This window comes from Petaurus breviceps, unplaced genomic scaffold (assembly GCF_028583685.1).
Source record: "Petaurus breviceps papuanus isolate PSGF00001 unplaced genomic scaffold, PetGlider_PUasm1.0 90849, whole genome shotgun sequence".
NCBI classification, from domain to species: domain Eukaryota; kingdom Metazoa; phylum Chordata; class Mammalia; order Diprotodontia; family Petauridae; genus Petaurus; species Petaurus breviceps.
In genome coordinates this window covers 8673492-8679491 of record NW_027187361.1, presented here as the reverse complement: position 1 = coordinate 8679491, position 6000 = coordinate 8673492, and positions in this window count along the sequence as shown.

Sequence of the window (6000 nt, the reverse complement as noted above, 5' to 3'; positions counted from 1 at the left end):
ATTTACCTGCAGAAGCTTACACAGACTGATACTGTGTGAGAAGAGTAGAACCAGGAGAAATTTGTACACAATTACAGATACAATGTATGTGTGATGACCAACTTTGATAGACTGGACTCTTCTCAGCAATACAGGGTTATAAGTCAATCCCAAAAGACTCATGATGAAGAGTGATGCCTATATCCAGAGAAAGAACTGAGTTTGAATCCAGAATGGAGCAAACTACCTGCTCTTTTTCTTTTTTGGTTTTGTTTCCTCTTTCCCATTGTTCATTCCATCTGATACAATCCTTCTTTATAACCTGACTAATGTCTAATGTGAATGCATTTGCAGATCCTGTACTGATTTGTATGCCGCCATAGCGGGGGAGGGGGGTTCAGGGGAGTGAGGGAGAGAAAATTTGAAACTCAAGAAATGTGGCACTGAATTTTGTAAACTAAAAGTAAACAAACAAATTAATAAAGACCAAAAAATTTTTAAAAAGCGATTATAAATTGGAGGAGAAAAAAGTGAAGCAATACATTAGGTTTCAGTGTTTGAGAAAACTTTCTGGCTAGAAGTTCCTGATCAACAAAATATATGATCAAGAAATTTTTTTTGTTTGAATATTATCATAGCCCACCACAGTTGTAATTGTATATCTTTTGCTTGTAAGTAGCTATTATCCTGGATATCTAACACTTTTATCTTTTACACCTATCTGATAACGTTCCTGCTATCTCTACCATCTACAACTAAGCTTATTTTTTATAGTATATGGGAAATAAAACTTATATCATCTTTCTGAAATGCAAATCTGAAAAACTTCTACATATGCAAATTCTCTTCCAAAAATGCCATGTTGGTTTTTTCCTCCAACCAGAATAGGAACTTATTAGAGAAGGGAACACAATCTAATATCTTTGTGCCACGGTAACGTGTTAGTTATACACACACATAATACATGCAATAACATACCTTTTTTATAAAAATAGAAAAGATCTTATGCACATATTATGTACATACACAAATATGCATGCATATGTGTCTATGCATATATATGCATTGTATATGCATGCACACATATATACATATTTCATATAATACAATAATATGGCTATATGTATGCATACAGATAAATTAAGACCTTGTATCAGAGATAAATTTAGATAACCAATGAAGAACTTGCATAGGAGAGATGAAACAGAGGATCTCTAGATAAAATAGTTCAGAGGCAAGTAAAGAGAGAAATGCTGAATGATAAAGAGTTTGCAGCAAAATAAAACAAGTAAATCATGTAATTTTCATTGTTACTCTCTTTACAAAAGGTGGTAGGATATTTGTGATGTGGCTGTCTATTTTTTTTTTCTACAATTAATTCTCATAAGATAAATAAAATGTTCATGGAATGGCAGCTTTTGCACTTGATTTTGCAGGGCTTGTAAGTTCCTACTCCTAGCAAGGTTGATTACTTATGTTCCAAAAATAGAGTCCTAAAATAGAAAAATAGAAAAGGGTTTTAAGGAATGCATTTCAATAGTATTTTTTTAAGTATCTGTTTCTCTTAGCCTGAGATAAAGGTTACCGAGCTATGAATTTCAATTTGGTGTGTACTCTGCAAGATGCTGGCACAAACAAGGGCTAGAAACAGTTAAAATTATCAGCTACAATTTTTAAAATTTATTTTATATACTCAACATTGTGAAAATCAGGGTAACTAAATAAAGTAAGGAAGTTATTTTCTAATAATGGGTATTGTCCAAAATATGAACATATAACTATCTTTGAGGAATTTGGGAAAACAGGGAAATGGAATAGTGTTTGGTTTCTGTTTTGGTCTCTCAGAAAAGGGCATATAATATAGTAAGAGCCATTGTTTGTAAAGTTAATTTATGTAGTGTTTTAAAATGGGCTACTGATAACTTCTTGAATATATAGACAAGTAGTTCATTTGACTGGAGTAACAAAAAAAATCACAGAAAATATTAAAGGCCACAAAGGTTATACTTACTGGTATCTGCAAATGAGATAAGGAAGTAAGAGGGAAAACTTAAATCTGACAAATGATATGTTTTGATCAGTATATTATAGTAGTTTGTTAAGGGCACATGATGAATTGTATCCACTGGAGACTGCTGAAATTAAGATGTTGAGTTAAGTTTAAGTATGGTTGAGATAATGTATGGGACATAACTATGACTGATGAACAGATTAGCCTCTTTATAATGGGGGAGGAACTTTAGACAGAAAAGTGGACAATGAATAGCATGCATTTTAAAGAGCTATGGCAGGGATAATCTATTAATTTACCACTGTTACCTTTGTATATTCCTCATGTTGACTGAAACATACATATTCTCCTTAGCAGTATATTTCTCCTTTTTCTGCATTTTCATTTTTCCAATGAGCGCCTAAGAGTAGCTAAAAACATATTTCAATGATGTCCAATTCCTCACATACGGTGATTTTAAAAAGTGGGTAACAGGGGTGGACAGGTAGCACAGCGAGTAAGAGGACCGGCTCCAGGGTCGGAATGACCTGGGGATCAAATCTGGGCTCAGATACTCATCACCACACCCAGAAATAACTGGCCATGTAACCTTGAGCAAGTTACTTAAGCTCGATTGCTTTAAAAAAAAAAAGTGGGTAACTAACTGTGGTTTGAATGAGAATGTAGCCATGCAGATATCTTCCATACCATGAAAGACTTCAGCGTTTTTCTAGTCAGTGGTATCTTACATACTACCTGGGTTGTTACATATATTCGAAAACTTCAAAGAACCTTGGTAAGAGTGCAGAGCTACTTGAATTTGGGGAGTTGTGCTTTCAAATTGATTTTTGACTGAATATTTGACTGAAACAGGTGATAAATCAAATTTCTAAGAGTCATATAGTATTATAGTTTTAGATGAATCTCACACTGCAAGACTTACAAAATTCTCCATAATGGATCAGATCATTCTTAAGGTAAGAAAACTGTGAAACTGACATGTCATTCTCTACTTGCAATTCAAAGTGGTATTTACTGGAAAATGGAAAATCTATAGGACAAAATTCTCAGTCTTTGTTGCAAACATGTCTTCACAATGATAACCATTTTATAAGGGTGAAACAAGCAGAAACAGGATAGCATGCCAGCCAGTGTTAATTTAAGAATAGAAGGAACTTCCAATGAAAATATTTACATTGATTGTAGTATATTGGATAGAGTGGTGAATGTGGAGATGGGAAGAACTGAGCAGAAATTCAAGCTCAGATATTTATCACCTCTGTGATTCTGGAAAATCATTTAGCCCTTTTTCTGTTTCAGTTCACTCATCTGTAAAATAGCATTTACCTCAATGGTTTGCTGTAAGGGAAAAATGAGTTAATATTGGTTAAATACTTTCAAAACCTTCAAACATTCACTAAATATTAACTACTATTGTTGACAACTAGATAAACATGTTTAACTAATTTAAATTATACTAGTTAAGAGTGGAAGCAGTGAAGCATGATGAATGGAAGAGCTGTTTTCTGACTAAAAAGAAGGTTCAAGATCTCTCTTGACAGAGCTCTCTTCATGACCCCAGACAAGTCAACTAATGTCTTGGGTACATCAGGCAACTCTAAAACTTTTAATTTGTAGAGAGAGTCATATCTGAACCGACGGAAATCATTTTCTAATTAGAAGTTTTAATTTTTCCTGAACTTACAAATATAGTCCCTCCCTTGAGGGCAGAGGGGGGAGGGAATGTTTGATTTTTCAGAAGTCAAAGGCCATATTTATTAAATTCAATGTTTTCAGCTTCTATAATTCTCATGTATATTTGAATTCCCTTTGATTACTCATTAAAATTTTGCATTTTTCCAACATTAAAAAATGCAAAAAAAAGAATCAAACTCTGGCATCATTTTACCCAAACTCTTTCTTGAATAATGTATTACTTTTATTTATATTAATGCAGATAAAATATATTTACTGCCTTATTATATATGCTTTAAAGCTTCAAATCACAAAAATAGATTTTGATACTTGATGATTTTGAGCAACATATCTTGGCTAAAAAAGCAATCTTTCCTTCAAACTCTGAACTTTCATTCAAAATATCAGAACTGGCCTCACAGGATGGAAGACTAAATTGTTTTTCATATAGTGATTTAAGGGGTTCTGTAATGATACTCTTTCCTGAAAATAGCTCTCCTAGGCTTCTTCTTTGATACTTGAAATTCCACAGCTTCTGGGACAAGATAATGCTACTTTGGTAAAATTCAAAAATGAAGGAAAGGGAAACACATTAAGCCATTATCAGTTCTTAATTCGAGGGTGAATCAGTTTATTGATTTTCCATTATAAAAGCAATCTGAGAATAAAGTTTGAGGGAAAGGACATATAGCTGTGTGCAAAGAATTGGGTATTATTTGTGAAGGATGCCATCCAGGTCCTGAGCAGCTCATAGTGAGTAAAAGGAAAATGGGAGAAATGGGCAGAGTGTGTTATCAACAAAGAAAAAGAAATAGTTACATAAAGGAATTAAGAGGATAGTGAAGAAAATTATTTGCCTTTTTACACTTTACTTTTGCCTCACCCTTCAAGAGATCACTAAAAGCATTTCTTTCCAGTCTCTAACTACATATATGTATATATGGCAGAGACAATCTATTGATCTGCCATTGTTACCTTTGTATATTCCTTATGATATATATATATATATACACATGCATTCACACACATAAACAAAGACATGTATATATATACATACACACATATAGATTTATACATATGCATATACTCACATATATATGCATGTGTGTAGATATGTATGTAGATAGATAGATAGATAGATAGATAGATAGATAGATAGATAGATAGATAGATAGATAGATGAATAGAAGATTGAAACTTCTTAACTCCTGACCTATTTATAGAAATTGCTGCCCAAGAAGAATGGCTTTTGGGATTTTAGTATGATCTAGTAGATACTAGAAGATATACCTTTAAATTTTTTCAAAATATTTATTCAATTACACATAAAATATTTTAACTTTTTAATTCTAAATTCTCCCCTGTTATTACTACCCTCTCCCCTACTCATTGAGAAGGCAAGGTATGTGATGTAGGCTATGCAAGTGCAATCATGCAAAATGTATTTCCATATTAATCATGTTGTGAAGCAAAACAGCAACCAAAAAAGAAGTTTTTTTTTTTTAAAGGATACCTCATTTTGCATTCAGACTCCATCAGTTCATTCTCTGGAGAAGGATAGTATTTTGCATCATGAGTCTTTTGAAAATGTATTGGATCATTGTATTGCTGACAATAGCTATGTCATTCACAGTTGATCATAACAATCCTGTTGATATTATGTACAATGTTTTCCTGGTTCTGCCTACTTCACTATCTGTTCATGCAAATCTTTACTGTTTTTTTTTTCCTGAAATCATCTTGCTCTTCATTTCTTATATCACAACAAGTTTCAATCACAATCACATACCACAACTTTTTCAGCCATTTCCCTCTTGATGGGTATATTCTCAATTTCCATTTTTTTGCCACCACAACAAAAAGCTTCTATAACAACATTTTGTACATATAATTCATTTTTCTTTTATTTTTAATGTCTTTGAAAATATAGACCTACTAGTGGTATTGCTGGGTCAAAAGCGTATGCACAAATTTATAGCCTTTTTAACATGGTTCCAAATTGCTTCTCAGGCTGGTTAGGTATGTTCAGAACTGCACTGACAGAGAATGAGTGTCCCAGTTTTCCCACATAGTCTCTAATATTTCTCATTTTTCCTTTTCTGTAATATTAGGCAATCTGATAAGTATGAGGAGATACCACAGAGCTGTTTTAATTTGCATTTCTCTAAACAAAAGTGATTTAAAGAATTTTATATTACTTTAGATAGTTTTTATTTCTCCATCTGATAACTGTTCATATCATTTCATCATTTATTAATTGAGGAATGAATTGTATTATAATTTTGACTACTTTGTCAATATATTTGAGAAATAAGAATTTGAGCAAAGAAACTTGT